Source organism: Anastrepha obliqua, chromosome 1, assembly GCF_027943255.1.
Source record: "Anastrepha obliqua isolate idAnaObli1 chromosome 1, idAnaObli1_1.0, whole genome shotgun sequence".
Classification (NCBI taxonomy): Eukaryota; Metazoa; Arthropoda; class Insecta; order Diptera; family Tephritidae; genus Anastrepha; species Anastrepha obliqua.
Genome location: NC_072892.1, coordinates 98,779,703 through 98,797,076, shown reverse-complemented (window position 1 = coordinate 98,797,076; position 17,374 = coordinate 98,779,703).

Genomic DNA, 17,374 nt, shown 5'->3' with positions numbered 1-17,374 from the left:
AAGAATGTCGAGCATTCGTTATATGGAACAAATACACAAAATTTCAGCAAAAAAATGATCAAAACACAACACGATTTTTGAGTTACTTGAAACTTGCACCGCTGGAATCTAAATAATAAGATTTTTAATGCAATTTTTGCGTTTATAAGGAAAACTTGAATAACCAAATTTTGACTCTTAAGGTATCATTCAAAGGTATTTGCTCAACCTTTTCATTTTTCGGAAAATTATCCATTCACGTTCTAAATTTTTTTTCCGCAAATATTAGTTTGACTCTGTTGAATTTTTAAGGGGGAACGCCACTGTGGGGGGTCAAAAAATAGTCGATTTTTGGGAATTTTTTTTTGGAAGTAGGAATGCATTTTCGAGGATCGGACAAAAGACAATTTATTATATATATACTAAATTATGTTGATGTAAATTTTTATTAAAAAATATTGAAAATTGACAAATTTATATAAATAAACGTAACGAGTTAAAAAAAATTACGTCTTGTGGTGCCAGCGATACAGCAATGAAATCAAAAAACCAAAAATTTTATTAACTTACACAATAGTGGCTATCGTTGTACGTAGCCGTTTTTTTTTTTTGACAAAATGGTAGTGATTTGAATTTCGATGTGTGTTTTTCACCATTGTTTTGATTTTCAACAGGCCCAAAAAAATAGTTATTTTCAAAATTTTGAAAATCGGCTACGTACAACGATAGCCAATGCGATAACAAAAATTTTGAAAAAAAGAAAAATAAAATCGGTTCATTAGTCTTCAAGAAATCAAAAAACGTCGTTTTGAGAAAAGCGCGTTTGAAATAAAGCATCGTATCGTAAGCGCTACGGGGCCGAACCGAGGGGCACTGACTTAAGTGCACATAGAATCAGGAATAAAGCGAATTTCGCTTTAAAATTTTTACCACATTTTCTTGAGTAGTTATAAGCAAAAAAAAAATCGATTTTTTTGAATTTTCACGGTGGCGTTGCCCCTTAAACATTTTCATACAGACCTTTAAGCTTAAACCCTTTTATCATCGTAAGTATTTCCTTGAAAACAATATTTTTAAAAACTAATTTCATTTCTATAAACTCCAACTTTGAAGCTGATTTAAAACGTTCCAGCTTGTGTAAATTTTAATAATTTTCCGGAATCTTTTGGCAGAATTCTTAAAAACCGCTGGAAAATCTGTACTGATTTTTTTGTTTGTTTTTTAATGAAGAGTACCTCACCCTATTATACATAAACGCATGCATACACGTGGTAGTAAAGTAAACAAACTGTTACGATTTAATCGACCGGTAATTCCCTGATTAATTAAGTTATTTTTATAGCAGTTAGCCTGCAAAACGATTGGGTGGCTTAATGGAAGTCTTTGTACGTAACATCATTAGCTAATTTAAATTACATAGTAAATAAACACTTTTAATCGTAGATATGTATGTATGTATGAACATTGTACAACGTTAGATATGTGCAAATATATATCATTGACAGCATTCGCAGGGGCCAAATGTGACATTTAATTTTAATGCCACTTATTTTAAATTTTGTTTTTTACACACACACTCTTTTGTTACTTATTACTACTAAATAACTTACTTACTAATTAACATTTACAATATTTGAAAACTTATTTTTAAAAAATATTAATGTAGTGTTAACATATTTTATAAAAACAACTTCTTCTTCTTGATTGAAGCGATAACCGCTTACGCGATTTTGGCCAAGTTTAACAAAGCGCGCCAGTCGTTTCTTTATCATGCTAACCGACGCCAGTTGGAAGCATCAAGTGAAGTCAGGTCCTCCTCCACCTCTCCCGCTCTCATTGGAAGTTAGGTATCTTGGAGTGATACTTGACTCCAAGTTCCTTTGGAAGCTACACATTGAAAATCGGGTAAAGAAGGCCAGTATAGCCTTCTACTCCTGCAAATCTGTGTTCGATAAAAAATGGGACTCAAGCCACAGGTCGTGCTATGGATGTACAACGCAGTGGTTTTGCAAATTTTAACGTATGGATACCTATTTTGGTGGGAAGCTCTTCGGAAGGGCTATAATATCACTAAACTGGGGTGCAAAGGAATGCATGCATTGGCATCACCGGAGAATGTAAAACTTGCCCCAGTGCTGCCCTGAATGTCCTTTTGCGCTTACTTCCCATCGACCTTTCCGTTATTTCCATCGCAGCTCAAAGTGCAATGAGGTTAAAGGAGATCGGCCTCTGGAGGCAATCTCTCAAGAGACATGGTCGCATTTTCGGGCAGTTGGCACCGTATTTCTCCGAACTTCGAACATATCTCTCTATCCGCAATCTAGAATTTGAGCGTCCTGCTAGGGAAATCTTTCCAGATAGGCAGGATTGAATCAAAGGGTAAATCTGCACCGAAACTTGCATCTCTGTCTTCACTGACGGTTCCAAGATGGAATCGGGAGTCGGAGCAGGGGTTTCCTGTAAATCAGCCAATTTATCTATCTGATTCAAACTGCCGAATACTGCTAGTGTTTTTCAAGCAGAGGTTTTTGCGATCCTGCAGGCATGCACAATGCTTACGGAACGCGAGAGCGAGGGAGATATTAACATTTTCTCCGATAGTCAAGGTTCTGATGACGCCATGGTCCAGAACGAAACTAGTAAACTCCTGTAAGGAGGAGATCAAATCTCTTGAGTGTACAGGTAACATTTCTCTGTTCTGGGTTCCAGGACATAGGAACATTGAGGGAAATGAAATTGCTAAAGAGCTTCACAGGAAGGGGACTGAATTGGCCTCAGTGACCTCCTACCCGGTCATCGGCATCCTCCTGACAGTTGTTAAAGGGGAACTGTACAAATTATTTCACAGGAAAGCGCAGAAAAAAAGGAGGTCCATTTCTTCATGTGCTATTTCGAAAACTCTTTGGCCCCAATACAATATACGAAAGACTTTGAAAGTCCTTTGGACTCCTCGCCATTCAATTTCCAAACTCGTAGCTGTGTTTACCTTTCACTGGACGATCAGCGCACTCGCGGAAAAGCTAGGGTTACCATTTAACGCCCATTGCAAAAGCTGTGGGGACCTTGCGGAGAAGGAGACTGTAGAGCACTTCCTCTGTAAATGTCCGGGTTTGGCAGCTGGACGATTAAAGTCACTGGGCGCTCCTGGGGCAGTGCGCCAACGTAAATCCAATCAATCTCCTCATTATAACAACAGCTCTGGCTATCTGTATGGTAGATATCTGCCTGTTGGAGGTCTCATAATGGTATCAAAACGGCGCTTCAGTGCTACTAGAGGAGTGCAATTGAGATTTTTTGTTTAGTAACCAGTACAGAGATTGAGGATGGTTCCATATGTAGAAGTCCACGTAAGTGATTGTCATTCACTTGTGAATAGCCAGGACGATCCTTCTCCATATGGTCCAAACAGCTCACAACTACCGTTTTTAGCCCAAGTATCTTCTGTGTAGCTGCACAGTTCGAGAGCGAGCTAATGTGATAAGGCGGAGCAACCCAGGATAGCTGGTCGGTAGAAGAAGAAACAGTAGAGAGAAGTAGATTTTAAACCGAAAGCTTTTCTCTAGATGAGGATGAGCGTTTTACTGCTTTTGCAGTACTATTGATGGAGGAATTCTCCCACTATAATCTTCCGCTTTTAATACTAAAGCTTTTGCAATTATCAAAGCTCTTGAATAAGCTACACAAAGAACGGGAAATCTTGTCATATGTTACGATAGTTACTCTTGTCTATAAGCTGTAAGTAATATTATATATAACCCTTCTATCACAGTTTCCAAAATCAACGAATGCCAATTTTGAGAGAGATCAAGGAAAAATGACTTTGCTCTAAAAATACCTACACTATATATGAAAATCTTTATCCGCAGCTTATATAAAAAATATGTTTAGTTTCATTGTAGAATGTTAGCTAGATAAGATTGTATGATTTGAAATACTTTACACATTCATTCCTATAATCAAAAACACCCATATTGAGTTAATTGTATGTATGTAATAAACACATGTAGATTTTAAGGTTTCTTTTGTTCTCATATTTTTAATTTTTCGTATTTAAGATAACGAGTCGATGGCCTTAAATGCTTTTGTTTGCTGATGTTTTACATTTATATATTCTAATTAAAATTACAATAATAATATAATATTTGTATTCATGTCACTATGCGCCATCAGTTGGCGCTATGGCAACTTATTATTATTATTTTTATTCACAATCTTATCCAACATTTATGTATGTATGTATGTATGTTCATGTAACTTCTATAAATTAGCGAAAGGCCCCAAAAGATTGGACCTTTGAACTTGGATTAGCTGGAAAACAGAGTTAAACTTGCACTGAAAACTCGCATTGGGCATGAAATAGTTTCATTAATTTATATAAGTACTTTGTTGTTGTTTTCCTTTCCCAACTAATCTAAATAAATATTATTTTATTATTATTGTTATATCAAATTTACTTAGAATTGATTCCCTATACAAATTTCCACTCTCTAATTTTCTTTAGAACTTTTATAAAGCAAGGGTCATCGGATGCATTCTGTGTAATTAATATATTATACAAAGGTACATACATACATACACATTCAGATGCATACATATTCTATGATCAGAAAGTACCGGGAATGTATAATTTAAACGAACCGTGCACGTGGGAACCGGTCCATATTTTTTTATGTTGGTAGGACTATAAGACACACATCTGTCACTTTTTAGCGCCATCGGATCAGTAGTGTCTGCCTGGCCGGCTGGAAATGTGCGCAAACAATTCTTGGATTTTGCATGATGATAACGCGCCATCGCACCGAGCTCAAATTGTGCTGGATTATTTGACGAAACACCAAGTAAATACCATCGTGCAAGCACTGTATTCACCTGATATGGTCCCGTGCGACTTCTTTTTGTTTCCCAAGTTGAAGTTACCACTTCATGGAAGGAGATTTCAGTCGATAGAGAAGATCAAAGAGAATGCGACGAAGGAGCTGAAGGCCATCCCTTCGTCGGCCTACCAGGGGTGCATGGAGTACTGGGTTAAACCTTGGCACATGTGTGTTGCTTCAGACGGGTCATACTTTGAAGGAGATAAAATAAATTTGCCTGAAATTTAACTCTGTTTTGTTTAATTTACTTACTTACGGTACTTTCAGATTATAGGGTATATCGTAAAAGCTCGAGAGAGTAGCATGCGCTCTTTAGCAAAATACACCCATCTACGCATGTATGAATTAACCGATAAAAAGATTAGGAAGAGTGTGTCAGGGTTCCACAAACAATTTAAGAATTTAAACATCAATCTCCATTTTAGAGCAGACTGCATTGCACTGCTCATTTTTATTTTATATTTAATATGAAGAAAAAAAAAATGGAGCCTATGTACCTCAACCTTAAGGTCTGTTATGCCTTCTACTCTTCATAATACCTCACCTAGAACCAATTCACTTAAGACAGTACTTGGCTGAGCTGAGCGTGTGTGCCTCTAAAATGCTTACTTCTTCTTCGCAATATGGAACGTCGAAGAATCGGCAAGTGTTATTAGACCCTATACCGGTCCTTTGCATATGGCTTTGCAGTCTGCAGTGATCAGTAAACATTTTCGTTTTAATCCATTTGGAATGTATTCGATATCGGAGTAGATTGTAGGCTAGATATTTCATCTGCTTGCAGTTGTTTTCCTAAAACCTGATACCCAATCCCAGCGAAATAAAGGGAAACGCAAATAAAAAAGTTCAGCTGTCTTATCCTCCTATAACAAAACAAAGTCTTCAAACAATAAAAAAATCAGGTTAACAACAGACTTTCTGTGCTTAAGACCACCATTAATTTGGTTGACCTACCGCCCCTATATAAGTAAAATCGAGGCTTATTTTCCTAAGAAACTAGAAATTTATTACATTCAACCCCTAGTTTGAATTAGATTTGGTATCGCCAGTGAGGATTGTACCATTTGGTTTCGGATTAAGCCATACATTCATTTGTCTTCAAAAACACAGTTAAGGCTTCAAAAGCGTATGTAGTTCGTATTCATAATTTTTATTCACTAATTTTTGGGTTGCGCAAATTCGAATACATACTCTACATATCAGTACTTATATGTACAATCTACTTATTAGTATAGTATGTAAGTTCCATTTGCGGAATAACATCAAGACGCACGGCACAAATAGGAAGAGGAGCGCGGCCAAACACCCAAAAAGGGTGTACGCGCCAATTATATATACATACATATATAGTTAGGAAGTTAGAATTTCTGGGAAAATAATTTACACGGAAATATTGATAATAAACCAATGGTCTACAAGCAATAACCGTCTAAGTCGAATATATTGACCTTAATAAATAAAAAGCCATCACCTGCCATCAATCCAAATCAGAAGCCTAAGCGGAAATTCTCCCCCAAAGAGCAGAAAAAGCAAACAATTTAAGGAGCGCAAAATTAGCCAACACTTGCAAAAATCGGTAGAATATTGTTTGTGTTGTCGAAAAAAAACATCACCGGAAATATACTTTTTATACTCACGTCTTTTGTTGTTAATTTTTCCATTATATCGTTTCTAACTATGAACGGCAAAAGCGTAAGTGAACAAAAGACCATTTACTTCACGAAAAATAAATTCATTTGCTTACAAAAAGATCAACCATATGCTTAAAAATCATATGTTTTCGTGATGGATAATTTTTGCTGGCTAAAAATTCTCCAGTGCAAAACGAATGTCTCTCTTGCATCGCACTGTCACTTTGCTCTCTCAAATTTTATGTGATGAGGGAATAAACTATTGGTGATAGGAATAACTATTAAAAATTTGTGTGTCAAAAAAATTGCGTTCGTTGCCAAAGACACTCATTGCACCAGCTTACCAGGTTCTTCGAGAGCATTTCGCAAAAACTTCAACAAATTTCATATGTGTCACACCGTGTAACTTACAGTTAACTTCTAAACTTAGTAGGCCTCTTTGGGGACAGCGTTGTGACACGATTGAGGGGATAAAAACCGCACCGCTACACGATATGTATGTACAAAGCTGTTCAAACTTAAACAACTACTTTGTTGTAATAAGAGGTGGCGGAGTGTTTGAAGGCGATAATTATATTTGCAACTCTTTTGCATTCATACCTATAACAAATTATGCTAATTATTATGTGCAAATATTTGATGTGTAGCGCTTTTCCTCTTAGGACTTGGTTTTCAGTGAACTGAAAACCTGTCCCTTGCCATGATAAAGCTGAAGTGAATATATCATATATTTTTCGCTATGGGTTTTGACGTGATAACGTCTTATAATTCGATTTAACAGGCTGCACGCACGAAAAAATGTGTCGTTACCTTGCTCATTACTGTTCATATGTAGTTACCTTGCTCATTGCCGTTACCTTGCTCATATTAGTGTTACCTTGCTCATTACTGTTCATATGTAGTTACCTTGCTCATATTAGTGTTACCTTGCTCATTGCCGTTACCTTGCTCATATTAGTGTTACCTTGCTCATTGCCGTTACCTTGCTCATTGCATTGAATGAACTGCAAGCGAAAGGGCGGAACGACGACAAAGCAAACGAACGGCAACGTTCGATATCTTGCTCTCTCCTACTTAAGTGAGCGTATATATGTATGTATATATATGCGCAAATGTACATATATAAATTCACGTATTTGTATTTGCATATGCCTTCTTATTGATTATTATTAATTTGATTCACTTGAAGAATCTAAAATAAAACCAAGTTTGTTAATAATACCTGTTGTTTTAATGTTATAATTATTAATTTTTTTATTATATATGAAGGAAAAAATGTATGGTAATATTTACCATATACCTTATAAGATATGTTGTCTATACTAATATATTATTATAAAGAGGAAAACTTTGTTTGTTTGTAATGAATAGGCTCAAAACTACTGGACCGATTTTAAAAATTCTTTCACCATTCGAAAGCTACATCATCCACGAGTAACATGGATTATATTTTATTTTGGAAATAGGGCTCGAGATATAGGTCAAAACGTGGACCCGGGTAACCTTCGGATGTGTATGTACAATATGGGTATCAAACGGAAGCTGTTGGTGAATGCTTTAGTCCAGAGTATGTTTCATACTGCTCCGTGACTAGGGTCTCGAGATAGAGACCAAAACGTGGACCCTAGAATGTGTTTGTACAATATGGATATCAAATTGAAGCTGTTGGTGAATGCTTTAGTACAGAGTATTTTTCATGCCGCTCCGTGACTGGGGTCTCGAGATATAGGTCAAAACGTGGACCCGGGTAACCTTTGGTTGTGTATGTACAATATGGGTATCAAATGAAAGCTGTTGATAAGTGCTTTAATACGGGGTAGTTTTCATACCTATTGATGACTAGGGTCTCGAAATATATGCCAAAACGTGGACCCGCCGTGTCTTTGAACCGAATTAAACCAAACTTACACACATTGTTAAGTAGGTATTGAAGATGATTTCCGTATAGTTTGAATACCTATTGGTAGATAGGGTCTCGAGATATAGGTCAAAACGTGGACCCGGGTAACCTTCGGACGTGTATGTACAATATGGGTATCAAATGAAAGCTGTTGGTGAATGCTTTAGTACAGAGTATTTTTCATGCCGCTCCGTGACTGGGGTCTCGAGATATAGGTCAAAACGTGGACCCGGGTAACCTTTGGTTGTGTATGTACAATATGGGTATCAAATGAAAGCTGTTGATAAGTGCTTTAATACGGGGTAATTTGTTATGTTATGTAATGTAATGTAATGTTATGTTATGGTATGTTATGTTATGTTATGTTATGTTATGTTATGTTATGTTATGTTATGTTATGTTATGTTATGTTATGTTATGTTATGTTATGTTATGTTATGTTATGTTATGTTATGTTATGTTATGTTATGTTATGTTATGTTATGTTATGTTATGTTATGTTATGTTATGTTATGTTATGTTATGTTATGTTATGTTATGTTATGTTATGTTATGTTATGTTATGTTATGTTATGTTATGTTATGTTATGTTATGTTATGTTATGTTATGTTATGTTATGTTATGTTGTGTTGTGTTGTGTTATGTTATGTTATGTTATGTTATGTTAATATATGTTAAAGTATATTATGTTATGTTAATGTTAACTCATTCTCTATATCCATACAAAATATCTATCAAACAAATAAAATTAAAATTTTCTTTTGAAAATGCAACCATTCAATCAGTATTTTCTTATGACGTTATCACGTTAAGCTATCGTCAGTAAACCGACTTTACAGACAACCTCTTTTTAATTAAATATGAGATCAAATTTCATTCACAGGAAATCAATATTCATCGTCGCGTCAAACGAAAATGTTGTATAAACAGGTTATCACTGCGCGAAAATGGATCCCTGGCATCTCGCAAACCTCTTCAGTAACGCGAACTACTTATATCTATGTATGTATTTTCATAATTTTTCTCTTCATCTAACAATAACAATAAAAGTTAAATATCTTCTTCCATTTTCACAAAATAGTCTACATAACTTTGTAAGATAATTCTATAATAAAACAGTTTTTTTATTTGAGAAGAACATTTGGCATCGTGACAATTTATCACAAGAGGAACTTTTTATTTGTGACATAGAATACCGAAATCTTGAAAAACAATCATTACTGATGAATAAACAAGGAATTGAATTTATTAACTACACAGAATAAGAAGATTTAAAAAGAGGAAAACAATTTCAACTTATTTTGATCAGACTAGTACGAACTGTGTATTTTCTATAGAAAACATGGTTTTCGACTTAGGCTGTTATTAAAATGTTTTCAATTAATTATCGAGCACTATCTATCAATTATTGACTACATTAGGGCATCTAATACCGTTATCCTGCATCCCAAATCCCGAGACTTCCGGGCCCTGAGCTCCAGGGATATGACTTCTATAATATTGTATGTAATTTATTTCAAAACTCTATAAACGATTCGTTATTATTATGGTGCACTGTAAATTTATTAAATTTTTAACGTGATTATTAACGTGCTTCAACTAAATGAAAAGAACGTGGAAAGTAAAAAAAATTTGGAAGGTAGAAAAGAAGGTAAACTTTTTTTTTTGAAATATTTGAGAAACAAACTACTGTAGTTATGCGGTACTAGCCTGGAAATATTGCAGGAATCATTTTTGTTATTCAAAAAACTTAACGGTATTATTTCGTACAAGATAGAACTTTCTTCTAGAAGAATATATTCACTTGCTTACAAAATATGAATTTGAATTTAATAATTTAATTTCAAAAAATAAGGAAATAAAAATTAAAATGATTTTTAGAAATCGATGATAAAATTTTTTTCTATTCGTTATGCTATGCAAAATCATATTAAAAGACATTTAACACAATAAGTCCAAGTTCCTCGTTTTTACAGTTATATATACGAGGGTCGTTTGAAAAAGTCAGAAAGATAGCACTACTGGCGCGTATCGAGGTTATGTTTAGTTAATAGCATCTCTTGGTAGAACACACACCAAGTTCCAGCCAGATCGTTATATTTCTTTGTGTTTGGCATTCGTTTGAATGGAGGAAATGGAGTGAATTTCTTTTTCCATTACGACAGCTCACCAGCTCACGCCTCAGTAGTTGTGATCGCAGAATTTATATTATAGAAATAGGGTTCCACCTCGTTTCATATACTCCCTATTCTCCAGATTTGAATCCCTCGGACTACTATTTGTTCCCAATTTAAAGAAATGGCTGGCGAAAAAAGCGGAGGTGACTGCAGAAGCGAACGGCTATTTTTCAGACTTGGACAAATCGTATTATTCGGAATGGATCAACTAGAACAGCCTTGGATGAAGTATATGAGCCCAAAAGGAGACTATGCCGAAAATTAAAAAGGTTTACCCCAAACAATTATACTCGTACTTATACATTCTTAGATAGTTTGATATGAATGTTGAATGCAAAATCCCGTCTTTACACAATAGTTCGGGATTTGGCGGGATTGATGCCATAGATATAAATGCGTGTAAAAAAATTTATATCAACAGAACAAACGTAAAGAGCGTGTAAACAAATATTGCCTATCAATCAATTTTTTTTATTTGATAGCTTGCTCGTACATAGGGTGACCAAACAAGTCGTTGAATTTTTACTATATGTTCCCCACACCTGTAGTCCATATAGCCAGATTGGTTTAATCATAGCTTTGTACACTAATAGCTTGTTCTGTATAGTAAGTCTGGATTTTGTGCTGACTAACCAATGAAGTTGTCGAAGTTTTTCTTTTATTTGTTTGATCGTTTGCTTTATGTGGTGATTCCAATTTAGTTTCGAATCCAAATGTATTCCAAGGTATTTAGTAGTTGGTTTAATTGTAATTGCTTTGCCATTTATTTTAATTGGAACTGCAGTAAATTTTGTTTTGGTAGTAAATATCTTCTGCTCGAATATGAACGAGACGTTATCAATAAAACGGTCCGCGGATGACATATGGCAAAAATAATTTTTTTGTTTTTTGGTAGGACTGTTATAAGCTTACATGGAATGTTTCAGCGTGATATGTCACATAGTTTGTTTTCTGTACTACTGTAAACAAGTCAAGTTCGAGTGTGTTCTTCGAATTTAACGATGGAAATTCAAGTTGAACAAAGAATTTGTTTGAAATTTTGTTATTCCAACAAAATTTCGGCTTCAGACGCCTTAAAAATGTTACAGACAACCTATGGGGACTCTGCTCTATCGCGTGCACGTGTTTTCCAGTGGTACAAATCGTTCAAAGAGGGCCGTACATCGGTTGAAAGCTTGCCTCCAGCAACATCAGTAAACGACGAAAATCGGTTAACGTTGAATATTATTTAGACGTTTTAAAGCGTTTGCGCGAGAACATTCGTCTTAAAAGGAAGGAATTGGGGGACAACAAGTCATGGTTCTTGCATCACGATAATGCACCAGCTCACACATCACGTCTTGTTCGCGATTATTTGAACAAAAATAATGTTAAGATCGTTCCGCAAGCACCGTATTCGCCTGATATGGCTCCATGTGACGTTTTCCTGTTTCCCAAGCTCAAGTTGCCGCTCCGTGGAAAACATTTTGAGACAATTGAAGTCATAAAAGAGAATTCGAAGAACACACTCGAGCTTGACTTGTTTACAGTAGCACAGAAAACAAACTATGTGACATATCACGCTGAAATTTGCCATGTAAGCTTATAACAGTCCTACCAAAAAACAAAAAATTTATTTTTGCCATATGTCATCCGCGGACCGTTTTATTGATAACGTCTCGTTCATATTTGAGCAGAAGTATAACCTGTACGGTTTTGTCTTCATGGCTATAAAAAGTCCTCATTTTGAAATAAAGCAGATCCCATGATGTCATTATAATATAAACGGCATCAAACAGTAATTTTTTTTTTATGTATTAATGCTTGATCGACTTGTGCCAAAAATAGGCCTCGTCCGAAAGGATGCATTTTTGGCCAAAATACAGATATCCGTATTTACAACTGAGCAAATTTAATGAATATTTTCATCGTGGCAAGTATTTAAGAGAAGCATTAAAAACAATACGCTCTAACAATCCAGGGCAATTAATTCTGCCACCAAAAACTAAAATTCCGCGATAAAAACTAAAGAATTCATTATTCGTCTGCATTCAACGGAATGCAAGTCAATTAATAAATAGTATGCTCTATATGAAGGCATGGGGACAGCAAAATTCAAAAACTGTCATTGCTATCCGATCACCCTTTACATGATGTTTGTTTTTGTGTGTGTTTCAAGCATTGTTTTCATGCTAATGCCCAATTTGTGAACAGGTGAATATAAAACATTACAACTACTCTAATTTATGTATTATTACATACAAACTTCATTACGTCACAAGTGCAAATTTATAAGCTTTATAAGTTACGCCCATTTGTACTATATTTGTATATACGTTTGTGCTACTGCATTAAGTATATTTATACTCTGATGGGAAATCGACTGGACGGAAAATGAGCATATACAATTTGGGTAAAACCAGAGTATTTTGCGAGTATCCATATGGGCAGAGTCTTGCCCAATTATTAAAAACTTCATGGAAACTTACTAATTTCTTTAAAACTATTATTATATTGAGTTGACAGAGTTTTTTTTTTTGGCTTATAAAATATATAGGAATGAGGGTCATCGGCTGCTTTATTTTTAAGACGTAGCAGTAAATAATTTTCGATATAAAATTTACTGCGTTTGAAAATACTGAAAAGTTATTGATCTGTTGCCGAAACCGGGCACCAATGTTTCTATAGTAAATTTGAAGTACACCAATCTAGTACACATCACTCAAAACAATTTTTTTTTCTGGAAAAACGTTATTCAAAAACAAAATTTGAAATTTCACGCCACCTTGTGCATATCAACTCGTTGCAGATCTCAGCAACTCTATATGAGCCACACTAGTCAATGAAGAATTCTCTGCTTATTCTGTTTTGAGATTCAATGAGCTCAGTAACTGAAGCCAATAAATACCCGCTTCCACATTGCTTCTCTGTATAAGCTTTGAATCAGCTAAAATATTATGACCAATTAGCCCTGCATCCTATTACTCTAAAATGCTTATTGAAAGTACCTCTAAAAGCTGGAACCTATGCTCTCCTTCACCTTCAAAAGTGCCAGCACTTGTGAAAATTTTGAAAATTCCTTAAATTAATTAAAAACTTGTAAATTTTTCGTTGAAAGCAGTTAAAATGTAAATTTTAATAAGTATTAGAAAAATTTAATATTTTTAACTTTGAAAGTGATTGTATAATAAACGCATGCTAAAAGTCAAAACTTACTTTCGTATACTTTATCCGATAAAAATAAATAATTGGCGCGTTCACTTCTGTTTGGTGTTTGGTCGAACTCCTCCCCCTATTTGTGGCGTGTGTCTTGATGTTCTTCTACAAATAGAGGGGCCTACAGTGTTTTATCATTATTTAATTTTTTTTGTTTTTTTTTGGTGGTCGAACGGCAAATGGTTTTCATGAGGAGCGTTTTCATGGTAGAAATACAGTAGGAGGTTTGCCATTGCCTGCCGAAGGGCGACCGCTTTTAGAAAAAACTTTTTCTATTAACCAACCCCTTCGGCTACGGCAGCCGAATTTAAATATAATGCAGAGTATTGCACGAATCCTGAGTTTTGAGTTTGTGCCTTTAACAACAACGGCATTGCCAATTTGATAACATATGAAACCTTTACGAAGCTAATAACTCATTCGTCGGTAAGAAAGCGGTCACCGTAGCCGAATGGGTTGGTGCATGACTAAGATTCGGGATTCGAAGAGAACGTAGGTTCGAAGCTACGTGCAACACCAAAATGAAGAAGAAGTTTTTTATAATAGCGGTCGCCCCTCGTCAGGCAATGGCAAACCTCCGAGTGTATTTTTGCCATGAAAAAGCTCCCCACAAAAAAAATATCTGCCGTTCGGTGTCGGCTTAAAACTGTAGGTCCCTCGATTTGTGGAGCAACATCAAGACGCACACCACAAATTGGAGAAGGAGCTCAGCTAACCACCCAAAAAGGGTGTACACGCCAATTATATACATATACCTATGTATATAAATATATATATGATACATATATAAGAAACTATAAGTTTCCATTTTTTAGTCCTGTATTAGTGTTTACAACCAAGAGAGGGGTTTTAAAAAGTAAAAGAAAATTTCTTATTTACTTGAGTATAACTTTTTGGTCATATCGTATTTTTCAATTTTTTTCATGCAGTGCAGTATACAAAGTACTCCCTCCCAACGGGCACCTCTCTTAAGTGAACACTTTCTTCAGTACATAACAAAAATCCTTAAGGATTTTTTTTTAATTTTTTCTCTTAAGCGGACACCTCCCATAAGTGGACAAATATTTCAGTCCCTTAGGTGTTCGCTTAAGAGAGAATCCACTTTGTATGGTAGACTTCCTTTCGGAAGTAGACTTGTATATTTCCACCTTATCGTTGCTCGTAAACTTAAATACGTTTTAAAAATATATTATTCAATGTTTGTCGTTTTTTTTTTAATAAATAATATTCCAAACTAATTTTTGTGTAATTTTCAGCAAATTTTATTTAATATCATAATCTGTTGAAATTCTTTTAAGTTTTATATCCATATTTATTTTATTTTATTTTTGAAAAAAATTATGTTTCGGGATCAACAATTACTGTCAATATTAGCATCTGTAGAATCTACAGACCTTAATATGATATATACATATGCATGAACATACATACATATATTAAGACAAGTACATGTAAATACTTACATATGCTAATACATGCATGTTTATGCACAAACATACCCTGCAGTAAAACAAGGAGGAAAGTGTCTTAAAGAGATTTTTATATTTTTTTTTTATATATTTGAATATGATTGCCACCTATCTGAAGGATTGATATGCATTAAATAAGCCATTAAATTGAAATATATAGTGCAATATGGGTATCAGAAGAATGACAATAAATAGAACTGAAGCCATAAATATTTTTTAATGGGGTTGCCACATAAAATTTAATAAACACCAAACGCAACACATTTTTAAATTCTTCATTATGACGCTCTACCACCTCTCCTGAAGCAAACATAAATTAAAATGTTAAATCATGTAATACTTAAAAAGTATTTCAAAATTCTAGCAGCATTGTTATCTATTTTTTATTATTAATATTTCAATTTTCAATTCAGTACCGCAACTAGGAAATTCAATCCTGCACCTTTTCGCCGGGAATGGAATGCAAAGAAAAATGGGTGCAAACGTCATTATTATCATTTTTGCTTGATTGATTTTGTGTAAAAAATCTTTTAATTTTTTAGTTTTCTGATGTTTGGACTCTGGAATGACTAGTTAAAAAACCGCGATTTAATGTAGAAATACGAAGAATAGTAACAAAATGAGATCGAATTTAAAAAGGAAAACCTTATATCATCAAATTCATCAAAGAAATGTTACTTATTAAAAATAGAAAAGTATAATTTTTAAGTCTAGTCGTCTATTTTGTTATATACAGCACCTAATGAACATAATTACTCCGAGAATTCACGGAATTAATGATGGCGGCCGCCGTAGCCGAATGGGTTGGTGCGTGATTACCATTTAGAAAGCACAGAGAGAACATTGGTTCGAATCTCGGCGAAACCAAAATTAATAAAAACATTTTTCTAATAGCGGTCGCCCCTCGGCAGGCAATGGCAAACCTCCGAGTGTATTTCTGCCATGAAAAAGCTCCTCATAAAAATATCTACCGTTCGGAGTCGGCTTGAAACTGTAGGTCCCTCCATTTGTGGAACAACATCATGACGCACACCACAAATAGGAAGAGGAGCTCGGCCAAACACCCAAAAAGGGTGTACGCGCCAATTATATATGTACATATCGCACCCTAAATACCAAAGGGTCACAACTCAAAATTTTGCTAAACTGAGTTTTTTGCATAAATTAATTCAGAGTACATATCTCTAACTGCTGCAAATATTTCGTTCACATAACTATCTTCTTTAACTGGAAAAATACAGTTATGTCTATTTTTATGTCAAGTGTGTTGCTTTTGCACGATCAACTAAAGAGAATTATTTTTATATTAGTTGCGTTAATGGGCTCAAGAACAGCTGATTACTTTTATTACACATAAAGAGTTTTATTTTGAGTTCTGCCTCTATAACTGTAAAAAGTGATAAATTTCGTGGTATATTATTTTGCATTGTGCCTCTTTAGTTGTGAAAAGTGAGTTCAATTAGGTTAGGAAACTTATAAAATTAAAACATTTTATCAGTTAAAAAGGCACAACTTAAGAAAATATCACTAGTTAATTGAAAAAATTTCAGTTAAAGAGTCATAAATCAAAATTTTGTTTTATTTTCGCAAACATAATATAAAATTGAAAAAAATATAGTAGAACCTTCTTCAATGTTGTATATTTTTATGATGGAACAATATTTTCTTTAAATATTACAATAATTTTTACATAAAACGTTTTTCGTCTCTCCTGAAAATCTTAGTATTTTGAGTTGTGACCCTTTTGTATTTAGGGTGCGATATATATATAATGATTTCGGGATTGAATGTTATAGCCACAGTAATCACATATTTATTTTATTGCAATTTATAAATCAATTGAGTGGAGAAAATTTAAATATCGTAAGAGCGGCTTACATACAGAGGCACAACAATGCACATGGAATATTGACAAGGAAAATAGTTTATAAATTATTAAATTTAAGTAGTAATTGTAGAAAAAATATATAAAAGTGATAAGTAAAAGATTACCACGAGCGCTGCCTAGAATTATATAAAATACGCTTTCTTAAATAAAACTACTTTGTAAGTTATTGATATGTAAACATGCTCGTATGTATGTAGACATTTGAATACATTGCAGCGGGAACCAACTCCGTGCGATATTGAGTTAGTTTTGCACTAATT